The sequence below is a fragment of the Canis lupus genome, chromosome 3 (genome assembly GCF_011100685.1).
Source record: "Canis lupus familiaris isolate Mischka breed German Shepherd chromosome 3, alternate assembly UU_Cfam_GSD_1.0, whole genome shotgun sequence".
Classification (NCBI taxonomy): domain Eukaryota; kingdom Metazoa; phylum Chordata; class Mammalia; order Carnivora; family Canidae; genus Canis; species Canis lupus.
Genome location: NC_049224.1, coordinates 75,741,543 through 75,755,862, shown reverse-complemented (window position 1 = coordinate 75,755,862; position 14,320 = coordinate 75,741,543). Strand labels below are relative to the sequence as shown.

General features: G+C 35.1%; 1 long non-coding RNA gene across 5 annotated transcripts in view; it reads right to left on the bottom strand.

Moving 5' to 3' along the window:
• LOC106558642 overlaps positions 1 to 13,984 on the bottom strand; it is a 54,866-nt gene extending 40,882 nt beyond the window's left edge. For 4 of the 5 annotated variants that reach the window (XR_005357309.1, XR_005357310.1, XR_005357312.1 and 1 more), the window contains exon 1: positions 13,657 to 13,768. This is a non-coding gene — a long non-coding RNA (uncharacterized LOC106558642). Of the gene's footprint in view, positions 1 to 13,656; positions 13,769 to 13,919 lie in introns of those variants that run through there. The other variant, XR_005357311.1, reaches the window with a different exon arrangement.
• Between the last annotated feature and the right edge of the window lie 336 nt (positions 13,985 to 14,320).

Genomic DNA, 14,320 nt, shown 5'->3' with positions numbered 1-14,320 from the left:
TTCCCTTATTGATCTGTCATCAGTAAAGTGGAATTAATATGGCTATTTCTTAACAAAATGAACATTTCCCCACATATTTGTGGGAATATCTGTTCACACTTGTATCTAGGCCTTTGGACATGGGAATTTAATCTCTTCCTTCTTCCTCTGTGCCTCAAAGATTAATAGATACTTCATCTGTGAAGCCTTCTTTGACATATTTCCTCAATGCTTCAAAGATTAATAGGTACTTTGTCTGCCAAACCTTCTTTGACATAGCTCTTCCTCCCTGTTGTGTGCCTATGCCATGAGCTTTCCTAGTACATGTACTTTACTGTCAGAACATTTAACTGGCTTTATGATATTTGCTTAATTGTTTTTACAAGTGAGTTCCATGAGGGCAAAAAAACCTTTTTCAACTTCCAACCATACTGCAGTGATAATTCCAATTGCTTCTTTGGATCATGGCCCATCTACCTGTTGCCAGAATAATTGTTGAGTTCTGGGATGACTCCAAATATCCATTAAGTTACACTGCCTCCTATCTCCAACAGTACAGGAAACACAAAAAGCATAAAATATGTTTCTAAACCCTAAAGAACAGACAACTGCTTGTGAAATTGAGGCATGTGGAAACTGAGAAACAGCTGTTGTGTGAGCTGTAGGAGGACTTGTGCCACAAATCATAGTCCTTCACTGACCCCAGACACTTCTGTCATGAGTAATCTTCCTGGACTTTTCCTTTTCATAGAGAGAGATGTGAATGTAGGATGCCAGGTCCCATATGGACAAACTTACCTGCAGCTTTTTCTTTATTACTTTAAATTCATAAGGTCCCCAAGAGAAGTTTATGCAAATATGCCAGAGGTATTTTGTCACAAGTGACATTTGCATGACAATCTTTCAAGTGGTAAATTTCTACTTTCACGTACAGAAGAATTACCACTAATTTGTCTTTTCCCAACTTAATACATGCTGTCACAACAGCACTTTGGTCTGGCTATGACTTACGGAAGCTTGTAACATTTGACTTTCTTTTTTTAAAATGTGGAACAATGGTTGGGAAGCTTTCTAACCATAAGGCGAGAGTGCAGAATGTCTTTCTCTTACAATCTTTATGTCTAGTGACAAGAACATTTGCCAGAAGCTGTTCCAAAAAAGCCAACTCCCACTAGATGTAGTAAAAGTATAAATATAGACTGATTTTATTTGGAAATTGACTCATGCTTTTTACATAATTGCAACTAGATGAAATTAAAGCTTTAGAGATTTGAAATTCCAATCAATCTGATCTGAAATAAATGTAAATCCTGCAATAAGTGAATAAATTGCACATTTGCAAAATGATAAATGGCAGTTATCGAATTCGACTAAGCAATATTAACCAATAAACTTGAAACATTGAGAAGGGGAAAAATTACATTTGATTGCATATCAGTAAATCCTGCGGGGGGCGGGGGGAGACGTTTTGTTAAAGGTTATGGAAATTGTACAGCAGGCATGTTAAATTATCATGGATGGGAACGTGTTCCTTACTTGGGTACTTACTCTGACTTCTTGTTCATGTCAAACTAAATTCCAGCTTAAAGTTGTAATGTACTAAATTCCATCTCCACTAAATTTATATGACAGGCTTGTCACTTCTGATGACAGTTGTCTTCAGAAATGAGCCTTTCTACCAGCTTTTGACATGTGACTGTAAAAATTTACGTGAAATTTAGATCTTAGTGCTGTGGATTTTTTTTAAACAAGCTTTTATTCACTGGATAAGTTTACTTTGACAAAAAAAAATGAACACTGAGAAATTCTTTAAATTAGAATGTTCTTCCTTGATACAAATTCTACTTGGTTCCAAATATTGCTCAATAACACAGTAGATTCATCTACAATAGTTTTACTATGCATTATCCTGGCCAAGGTTATGCTTTTGGATTGTATATTTTATGAACAAAAAGATTTGGAATTATAGCTCCCTTAGGACTAAAGGAATACATGCAAATGATAGTTCAATGTGTTTGGTTATAAGCATCCAAACAATGAGTCAGATACTCCTTCATGTAAGTCTGTTTCAGACTTTGATTGGATAAAAATGAATGAAACCCAATCCTTAAAGAATTTATAGTTTATTAGGAAAATCAGATAGGTTTGCAAATAATTTCAACTCAGGACAGAACTTTACAATCACTTAGGTGAAATACAGATGAGGCCATAGGGGAATTCAGGTGATAAAAATAAAACTTTTGGCTGAAGAATGAAGGAACTCAATTTTACAGCAGGTTGAATTCTGTGTTGGAAAGAATATGTCCAAGTCCTAACTCTCAGTACCTGTGAATGTGGCTTAATTTGGGAATTTATAGCCTTTACAGATGTAATTAAGCAAAAAAAAGAAAAAAAAATCTCTAGATTAGATAATTTTAAAGTTAACTTGGGCCCTAATCCAATGACTGGTGTCCTTATAAGAAAAAAGAAAGATTTGAGACCCAGAGACACAAGGGAGAAAACAAAGATTAAATTACGCTGCCATAAACCAAGAAAGACTGGAGTCCCAGAAACTAGAAGGGATAAATGAGAATTCTCCCTTAGAGCCTTCAGAGAGAGAGTGGCGCCCTGACAACATTTTAATTTTGTATTCTGGCCTCCAAAATTGTTAGAGACAATTTCTGTTATTTTAAGCTCTGAAGCTTAGAGTAATTTGTTATAATAGCCCTAGAAAATGAATATAATACCATCACAGAGATGACATATGAGTTGGATCATGAAGGATGGATTGTGTCTGGACATTCAGAGCCTATTACAGACCAAGATGTATGGCATCCCTTGCAGAGGGAATACTTGAGTAAAGACTTGGAATTGGGAATGTCTGAAAGAAAGAGGAAGTGAGTTTTTTTTTAACATCCTAGAATAATAAATGAATGATGTGGGGAAGTAGAAGAGAGCAAAAGAAAATGGAGATGGAAGTATGGGAAGAAAAAGAAAAAGAATTGTGAAAGGAACAGAAAGGTTGAAACTCAGGATAGGGACACCTGGGTTGCTCAGTGGTTGAGTGTCTGCCTTTGGCTTAGGTCATGATGCCGGGGTCCTGGGATTGAGTCCTATATGGGGCTCCCTGCTCCACGGGGAGCCTGCTTCTTCCTCTGCCTATGTCTCTGACCTTCTCTCTCTGTGTCATAAATAAATAAATAAATAAATAAATAAATAAATAAATAAATAAATTTATATCTTAAATAAAAGAAAGGAAAAGAAAAGAAACAAAACCCAGCATGGAAGCCATTGGAGAAGAAATGCACCAGAATAATGAAAAATACTCTATTGGCTGAGGAGCATGAGACCTAGAGAATGCGATTCCTCATCACTCGTGTCCCTCTGAAGCACAGACATGAGAGGGAGAATATTTTTGATAGGGAACAGCCAACCACTCCATTTGCATGCAAGCGTACTCTAATAACATAAGAAATAGATTAATCTTGTTTTAAGTTTTTATGCAATTTTAAAATCAGAAAGTGTGATGCCTCCAGTTTTATTCTTCTTGCTCAAGATTGCTTTCATTATTTGAGGTTTTGTGGTACAATATGAATTTCAGGATTGTTTATTCCATTTCTTAAAAGAATGCCATTGAGATTTTGATAGAGATTGCATTTACTCCTTAGATCGTTTTAAGTAATATGGAGATTGTATAATATTAATTCTTCTAATTCATGAACACAAAATGTCTTTCCTTTTATCTGTATCTTCTTTAATTTCTTCTATCAATGTTTTATCATTTTCAGTGTACAGTCTTCTACCTATTTGGTTACATTTACTCCTAAGTATTTTATTATTTTCGTTGTTATTGTAAATGTGATTCTTAATTTCCTTTTATTTATTTTTTTAAGATTTTATTTATTTATTCATGAGACACAGAGAGAGAGAATGAGGCAAAGATACAGGCAGAGGGAGAAGCAGGCTCCATGCAGGGAGCCTGAGGTGGGATTAGGGGCGCTAAACCGCTGAGCCACCCGGGTTGCCCTTAACTTCCTTTTCAAGTAGTTTGTTGTTTATGTACAGAAATGTAAATGTTTGTCAACAGATAATTCAATCTTAAAAAATAAGAAAATTGTACCTTTTCAACAACATGAATGAACCTGGAAGTCCTTATGCTAAGTGAAATAAGCCAGACACAGAAAGACAAACTGCATGATCTCATTTATATATGAAATCTAAAATAGTCCAAATGATAGAGGCAGAGAGTAGAATGGTGGTTGCCAGGTGCTGGGGGAAGGGGATCTGGAAAGCTATTGATTAGAAAGTACAAAGTTTTGGGATGCCTGGGTGGCTCAGGGGTTAAGTGTCTGCCTTTAGCTCAGGGCGTGATCCTGGAGTCCCTGGATTGAGTCCCTGGATCGAGTCTCATATTGGGCTCTCTGCATGTAGCCTGCTTCTCCCTCTGCCTGTGTCTCTGCCTCTCTCTCTCTCTCTCTCTCTCTCTGTGTGTGTCTCTCATGAATAAATAAATAAAATCTTAAAAAAATTAATTAATAAAAAGTACAAAGTTTCAACTACTCAAGATCAATAAGTTTTGGCGATCTAAGGTACAGTAATATGACCATAATTAAGAATATCATATTGTATATTTGAAATTTGCTAAAAGGATAGATCTTTAGTGTTCTCACCATACACACACACAGACACACAAGGAGATGATAACTATGTGTGGTGATGGATATGTTAATTTGCTTGATTATGGTGGTATTTTACAACGTATAAGAAAACATCAAATTGTATGCCTTAAACATATACAATTTTTTATTTGTCAATTATACCTCAATAAAAGCTGAAAAATATGTCTTTACATAATTTAAAAGGTTTTGTACATAAACTGTTTTTCCAATAATTAGTTTCCTGATCAATTTCCTTTCTGTTTAGGATTTACTACTCTATGCTTTCTTCTGTGCTAACCTCAATCCACTTACCTTTCTTATCTTATGTGGGTTTGTTTGAATTGTTTCATATCTTCCAAGAGAGAAAAATGTATTACTTTACTTTCTTATCTTTCCACTGATATTCCTTCAGAGATAAACATTTTTTTTATTTCAAACAGTTTTTTATAAGACTTTTTAAAAGTAAAATCAGACATTTTGAATTATGGATTAAGCAATAATTGAGAAACATGTGACACTATTCAATGATAAGTCTCTTTGCCTCACTACTTTGATTTTTAAGCATAGAATATTGAAGATTGGAAAACACTTTTATATACATTATCTTATTTGCTCATTTGCTCTTTATAATAGTGAGCAATGGTATGTATACTAATAAGCTGCTTTATTTTTTGTTAAAGTCCTGATTTATAGTACATGACAATTTCTGTGGCATAGACATTCCAACCATGGCCAATTTCAACCTACCAATGATTTAGAAGTGGGCTTGTAAAATTCATGAATATTTACCGGTCAGCTCTTGCAGTCAATCAGCTTCAGCACATTACTGAATATTGGGATTTATATGCCCATTTTATCAAAGAAAAACAGGAGCCAAGACAGACTGAGGAACTTTCTCAAAATCACACAGCTAGCATGGAGCTCAAGCTATCCCATTCTGTGCAATAAATTTTTTATACCATGACTCCCTTTATTCCAAACAATAGCAAGTTTTCATCAAAATTGCCTTATTGTAGATCTCTTGCCTATTCATAAAATAATTTGAAGTATATACAGATTAAAATATATCTTTAAAAAAATAGGGATCCCTGGGTGGCGCAGCGGTTTGGCGCCTGCCTTTGGCCCAGGGCGTGATCCTGGAGACCTGGGATTGAATCCCACATCGGGCTCCCAGTGCGTGGAGCCTGCTTCTCCCTCTGCCTATGTCTCTGCCTCTCTCTCTCTCTCTCTCTCTCTGTGACTATCATAAATAAATAAAAATTAAAAAAAAAATAAAATAAAAAAAATAAAAGGCATCTATAGACAAAACTAAATGATTATATTAAAATGAAGCAAGGCAGTCAACAGCAAAAAGTATGGATATTTATTTACACCAACATTTTTTTTCTTGCAGAAATTTGTCATGAGGTCTATTGTTTGGAGAACATTTAATGAGAGCAAAGTGTAGCCCTCTAGTTATGATTTTATAAAATATGCAAACTAAATGTTTTCTCATAGGTGTTCAAAGGCAAAACATCTAATATTTACACAAAACTTATGGAGGCAGTTGTGTAAAGATTGAGATATAGGAGATTAATAGAAAAAAAAAAAACAACTGCGAGAAGTAAGCCTTCTCTTAGACTGACCTCAAATAAGACATTTTTAAAGGCAACTTTTATTCAAAACAAATTGATAATCTACTTTTTTATAGGTCTATGAGGCCACTAATCTATATTTCTCAATAAAATGATAGGGAAAAGCTTCAGCATAAGACATAAAAGGCAGAGGCTGTTTCATATTTGGAAAGTTGAACAGCAGGAATATATGTTCAGAAGATGATCAGAGTACTTTAGCTGAGAAATAAGTTACAGATTTTGTCATAAGGAAAGACTATTATTTTCCAAAATAAGCCTGAAATTTTCTCCTTCCTACCCACCTCCCCAAACAAATCATCGTTCGATTTGTCATTCATTTATTTATGCGTTCATTCAACAAATAACAACATGACCACTATAGTATGAGGTATCCTGTTGGCAACTGATGATAAAGTTTGCTGTCTAATCACAACATCCTTGTAAGAAAGAAATATTTTCTACTCGAAAGAGCAATACATCATTTTAAAAATTGTGGGCATTACTTATCTGATTGGATTACAATTTAAATAAATATTTCAAATCAATGTTTACCAAATAAATTTAGAACAGAATTTAAAACTAGGGCTGCTTCTTCTGCTGCTCTCCTTCTCATTTGGTCATTCCCATCACCCCAGCTCTCCAAGAGGAGAACAATGTTCTACACCATCTACCAGACACCAGGTACTGCGAGTCTGTCAGGTTAGATATTTTGGCCCCTACCACTCTCAGAAATCAAAACAGAAATGAGAAAACCTCTTTGGCCATGTGGTTAGTCTGTCTGGCTTTTCTCTCTGGAGCCACACTAACAAGGTCAGTTTCCTCCATCAGTCACCTCATCTTAAGAATGTCAAACTTAATACTTGTTGCCTAGGAGCTGGAATGCTTTGCACTCAAGCCTGCCTGAACTGTGACTGCCTCTACTTGAGGTGCTCATTCTCTTTTGTAATTAAAATTGGTCTTTGGGTGTGCTATTGAGTCCCTTGTTGCTTCGGGTTCCAGCTGTGCTACTTTTGATTAATAACACGTCCAGATTGTATGATGATAACCTGCTGTGATCAGGATTACTGTGTAAGTGCACAGAAACTGATAGAAAATTAATCAACTAATTGCATAACACCTAAAAAAATTAATTGCGGCTTTGCTTTTAAAAAAATAGAAAGATCAAATGTGTACAGAATCATTATAAGTAATATCAAAGAAAACCAAATTAACTCAGTTCATTTAAACAATCATAATAGGATCCAGTGCTTTATAAAATCAGTGGTACACATAAAACACTTTTTAAATGGCGGTTCTAATGACCTACAACCAATTAGGAGAAGGCAATATGCCTACTCTAAGCACAAACTGCCATTATGTAGAGTTATCAGTACAAGGATAGAGACTAGGGAATATTTTTATGTGCTGAATCTTCAGCGTGAAATAATATATTTATTTGACACTGTTTTTTTTAGAAAGGTTTTTATCTAGAAGGACACAATAGCTAGTTGTTAAAAATATGACTCTGAAAATAAAATGCCAGGATTTTACTGCTGTGGCACAAAGTTGTGTAACTTTGGGCAAGTTATTGTAATGTTTCTATGCCTCAGGGTTTTTTTTTTTTTTTTAATCTTAAAATGTGGATATGTAAAGACCACGCTTCATGGATTATGTGAGGACTAAATGAGTTGATTCTTATAAATTACTTAGAGCACTATTCATCATGTTCTAGGGAAAAACTAAGTGTTAGCTCTTATCTGAGGGCTGTTCTCAGGGCCAGTTTCACAGGTGTGTGAACTGTACCCATGCTCTGAAGGACCATGCTTAGTTTAATGCTCCACTATTGCTGCCTTAAAATTCTTAATACTATTTAAACAAAGAGCCCCACATTTTCATTTTGCCTCACTGCCCAAATCCTAGTTCCTACCTTAGGATCTGGATAATTATCAAAGTGAGCTTACTCCCTGACACCAATTTTTTTATTCTTTCCTATCACTAACTTCTCACTTCTAGAATCCAAGGAAGAAGGACTATTAAATGAACTTTTGCATATTATAGAATGATACATACATAAGGCCAATTTCATTGTGCCCCCTCCATCATATTTTCTTTTCCTACAGTTAGGCATAACACAAGCTATTCTGGTAGACACATATGATTGCACAACTTTGCTTTATCTCACCTAAAAGAAAAGAACATTCACGGCAAAAGAGCATTTTTAACATAAGTTGTATGAGAAGCAGATGTATTTTTCACATTTTACTTAAACTAAGAAATAGGTTTCAATGTTAACCAATCTTTATGTCTGGAAGATCTAAATATGGTTCCAATATTGTTCTAGTTTTGTGGTATTATTATAATGCATTGGTGAATACTGAGTCATGATGGCAATAGATGACCAATGTTCTTCCCATGCCATTCATATTATTTGTGTATGTGTGGTGTATGTGTAAGAGGTGTTGAAGTATATGTATATGAGAGGGAGTATGGGAGAAAGGCACAACTGAATTACCAAAAAAAAAGAAAAGGAGAAGGAAGAAGAAGAAGAAGAAGAAGAAGAAGAAGAAGAAGAAGAAGAAGGAGAAGAAGAAAGACCATTAGCTGATCATCCTCTAAATTTGGAATGTTCATTTTAAGGCACAAGCATTCAATATGAGATGTTTGTTGTCAAGCCATCTGGAGTGATATTGTCATTATACATGGCTAATTGTTAAACCTTTCTGTCCATATATATGCATCAGGGATATAAAATATCATGAATCAATTTTCATCAAAATAAACTCATGTAAAATACTGACAAATTTTAATCAATTATCTATAAGAAAACAGTAAGAAATTAAATTATAAAATACAAATAAGAGGAAAAGAGGAAAAACTCTCCATCACAATATAATTGAATAAAAGTCTTGGCTTAAGAGTGACTATAACTTATCAACCACTGTATTCTGTGCAGAGACCCTCTTATTATGTTCCTGTGTTGTTGGCATTATTGTAGCTCTCAAACATTAACGACATTCCAGGCACTGTGCTATAAATAGATAAATGATTGATAGATTAGATAGATAGATAGATAGATAGATAGATAGATAGATAGAATTCATTTGCCTTAACAGAATACTACAAACTGGGTGGCTTTAAGAACAAAACTTTATTGCCTCACAGTTCTGGAAGCTACAAGTCTATAATCAAGGTTTAACAGGATTGGTTCCTTCTGAGGGCTATGACAAGAGAATCTATTCCAGGCCTCTCTCTTTGGCTTATAGATGGCAGTCTTCTTGTGCCTTTTCTCACTGTCTTTTCTCTATGCAGGTCTAAGTTGGTTTTTCTGTTTGTAATGCAAGTTCCTGACTTAAGCTTTGATTTTTGAGACATCCACTGCAAAGATGGCTATCTCCAATAAACATACTGCCAGACATACATTAGAGAAAGAACCAGGCTGCCCCTGCTCCCAGACTCCTTTATCTTAGAGATCTTGGTTGATTTTGAGAACTGTCCATGCACTTTAAATTCCTGCTTTTAGTATTAGATTCACCAATAAAGAGTGAGCTCACTTCTAAGTGTCCTCCCTTGACCATAATAAAAGCAGAACCCCAGGCTTGTGCTCTCTCTCTCTCTCTCTCTCTCTTTTCCTACCCCAGACCTCATTGTATAACCCCAGGTGAGTCATGTAATTTCCAGGAATTATAAATAATAAACTTTTCTTTTTTAAAAGTGTTCTGATGGTTATTGCTGAGGATGTCTTATAGTCATAATAAGAACCACAAAGGCCAATCCAGCCATAACATTGGTAAAAAATAGGCTGAGACTGGCACAAAACAATGCCTGTGTCCAAATTTCCCCATTTTATGAGGATATTAGTCATATCGGTTGAGGGCCCCACAATACTCCATCAGGACCTCTTCTTAACTAATTACATCTGCAAACATATTTCCAAACAGGGTTGCATTCTGAGGTCCCAGGGGTTAGGATTTCAAAGTATTAATTGTGGGGACACAATTAAACTGAAAGGAAAAAGGAAGGAAGGAAGGAAGGAAGGAAGGAAGGAAGGAAGGAAGGAAGGAAGGAAGGAAGGAAGGAAGGAAGGGGCAGTCAGGGAAAGGTTAATACCATATGATTTCACTTATATGTGGAATTTAAGAAACAAAAGAACAAACAAATAAACAAAAACCCAGAATCTCAAATATAGAAAACAAGCTTGTGGTTGCCAGAGAGGAGGTGGGTAGGAGATGGGTAAAATAAAGGGGATTAATAGAACACTTATTTTGATGAGCACTGAGAAATGTATAGAATTGTTGAATCATTATCTTGTACACCTGAAACTAATATAACACTATGTTAATTATACTTCAATTAAAAATAAATAAATAAAAAGAAAAAAGATACAATTTTTGCTTAGAAAGACTTTATCTGATAAGCAAAACTCAAACCTGAACTTTGTGTAATGACAAAGATGTGATCAAAGTAGTGCAGGGGTATGAAAGACTGAGCAATAGATTGTTCTTTCCGGAAGATGTAGAAAAGCATTGTTCACTGGAAAAGTGACATGTGAGGTGGGTCTTAGAGAATGAGTAGGAGTTTGTCCACAGGAGAATGCAGGGAAGAACGTTCTAGGCAAGCCTGGAGCATGAGCATACCCATCAAACCATGAGGGTATATCCCATGGATAAGGCTTAATTACGATGGCTTTTGTTGATTAAGTGGTTAATATGAAAGAACTGTGATGGAATGTCACTCTCTCTTCTGAGGCCACCTCCCCAGACTCCAAAGCACAAAGCCACGATGAAACAAGTCCCCTTTGGAAAATATGCTCTCTAACCCCAAATAAGAAACGGTGATCATTCTATAAATCAGATTATCAATTATTAGTTTTGAATTAGTTTTCTCTGCTTTCTATGTGATGTTTTCACCTCAGAGAAGTCTAACCATGATCTCTGTTAAGTCTACAATTCTGTGAAGATTTTCTTGAATTTATTGTCAGATAATCTTGGTGTGAAATCTTCAGCATATAAACATGTGGCAATCTTTTTAAGATTGTAAATATCAAGAGGGCACTATCTCATATTACATAGTGGATGTTGTTGGTGTCACACTAAAATACCTTTCATAAAACCCAGGGCCAAGTAAATGATGGCTCATAGCTGCCCCAAGTCCCCTTCCAGTAAATCATGCAAAAGGAACCTTCTACACCCACATAAAGCTGACCTCAGTCTGACTGACTGGCACGGAGGTTCAAACAGCATCCTCCTTGCTTCAAGGTGGGGCAAAGTCTATGCTACAAGTGGTGCTCTAGGGCTTCCCTATGATCAGAACAAAACTAAACTCTTTCAAAACTACTTCCTGTCTTAATTTTCTTTCTCTGTTCTATCCTCATACCTCATTTCTTTCCCCTAAGAACAATTGAACAAGAATCCCTGTCTCAGCTTCTGTTCCTAGACAATAACTGGGCATATGTATGTTTTGGGGGGAAATTTTTTTTCAAGATTTTATTTATTTATTCATGAGAGACACAGAGAGAGAGAGAGAGAGAGAGAGAGGCAGAGACACAGACAGAGGGAGAAGCAGGCTCCATGCAGGGAGCCCAACGTGGCACTTGATCCCAGGACTCCAGGATCGTGCCCTGGGCTGGAGGCAGGCACTAAACTGCTGAGCCACCCAGGCATCCCCTTTGGGAAATATTTATTGAACTGAAATTCAAAGCATAGCAATTATCAAAGTTACTAGTCTTAACAAAAATCCATCTATACAAATAAGCATATATACTTTTTTATGGTTCTATGATTATTTTATAAATAATCAGTTTGCATTAAAATTAACTGTGGTTAATGATCTTCCCACCCTTAATTGAAATAATTTGTCTAAACACAATGAGTAAAGTAATTCCTCTTTTTTTTCCCCAACAAAATAGTGTACTATACATTGCCAGGAAGCAGAAAGTTTGATGCATGCTTAAGCATTCTCTTTCTATCTCCTAGAACATTTACTTTGTACTGATGGTTTAGTACCTTAATTTATAATAAAATGAATTAAATTCATTTTTTTATATAAAAAATAATCACTATAATCAATTGAAACAACAAAAAGAGATATAAAACACAATTGGATTCTGTGCAAATCTTATTAATTTTCAGCAAATGAAATAGAGCTCAATTTTATTATTAGACTTTATTATGGAAAAGATATCAAAAGAATAACACATTCTAAAATTTAATCATACCAAATCCTCAGCAATTTTTGAAAAAGAAAATAATAAAAACAGCCTTGAAAAGTCAAGATTGATTTCTTTAATATGACTACCCATTGTTTAATTACATTCCTGGATGAAAGTTATTAGTACAATATCAGTATCATGTTGAGCAATTTTTATTGTACAGAACTATGTCAAGGACAAAAGTAGGGAAGGTGATGAAGAACTGTTCTTTTTTCTCTCTGAACATTCTCTCAGTACTTAATCTGAATATGATATTTAGCACTTATATGTATATGGATTATGAATATCAATCTTTGTGTAAGTGAATAAGATAAAAAGTTCTTCACACACACTTCAAGTTCCCTCACACCAGAGACTTTTCATATGCCTCTTGGTCCTTCATTCTTGATTTTGTGTACAAACAGGGTAAGTAATTGAGCAATCTTGTTTTAAATGCTTACACTCCATGAACTTCCACATTCTCATCTGTAAAATGGACATGATATAAGCCATGTGTCTATCCAGAGTTATTGTGTGGGTGGTATACATAAAAACTCATTTTGAATTCTAAAATAAAAGACAAATGAGTTACTACTCCCATTATTTGCTCTTCTCCATTAACATTGTCAGATAGCCTCTCTTTTTAATCTGGAAAAATATTTATATTTTATTGGATTCTCCCTTTTTTTGTTGCTTACAGAATCCAGGCCAGAGTCTTTTCATTGAGCTTCCTAAAGAAGCATGTGGTTTTTGGAGCCAGTACATAATTTATATTATGGTGTCCAAATCACTATGACTTTTTCATTTTAACTCCAAGAAAAAAAAAATGGAGGTATTCAACCTCAAAACTTCAATAATCTCTGAAGATTTTACTCAAATGCTAACATCATCAGAACACACGTGTGTGGGTGACTTTACAAGTTGATTTACCAAAAGACCAGATTTATTATATACTCTCTAACACATTAGTTAATACCATGAAAGTGACCTATGTTTGGATAATTTCAATCTTGATCACGTTGTATAGAAGCACAATAGAAACATTAGAGTGAATATCACGACTGATTTCTCATATCCTAGAAAATCCTTTTAAATCAAGTCAACATGAATAAGGTATGACTGTAAAATGAAGCTTCATTTTTTTCCTGAACCTAACAGAATTTATACCACTAAATGAGTATCATTCTACTTATTAAAGTTTGTGATCATATTTTCTTAATTATATAAGACAACAGCTTTAACATTATTATTAATATTTTACCTTTTGTTCTAGATATAACTTCAATGATGGTGAGATTTGCTCAAATCATTTTAAAAATTCACCTGCTAGAACTGCCTTTTTTTTTTTTTAAGTGCTGCTCCATTATTACATCAGACATTTTCGCATTCTTAAAAACACAAAAAAAATGCATGTGTTTGCCTTAACATAAAGCTAATACCCATATAACACAATTTCATGAACTCACAGATTTTCACCAGCAAAATGATAATATAATATAAATTAAGAAGTAAGATGTTACCAACCCTTCCCAAGATCCTGCATGTGCTTGTTCAAGATCTGAAGATCCTGCAATCCCCTTAAAGGCAACTACTCTCTAGAATGTTGTGATAATTGATTCCTTGCCTTTAAATAGTTGCTAGGTGGAAGCTAGATATGACAGTGGCCTGAAGCAGAGTCCAAAATTCTTTAGGGAGGAATGAAAAACTAGGCAGTTAGACAAGAACGGGAGGCAATGACAGTGATAAATATGTTACATATTAGAAGCCTGGGGGTGAGGGGTATGCAGGGCTCAACCTCCTGACCTTGTGGCTTCCAAAATCCTGGAAGAGCCACAAGTGCAGAGGATGCACTCTGCTCTTCCACCTCTGCCGCAGGGTAGCCCCTAGAGTCATTATAATGCATTTCCATTAGGATTATAGCCGGC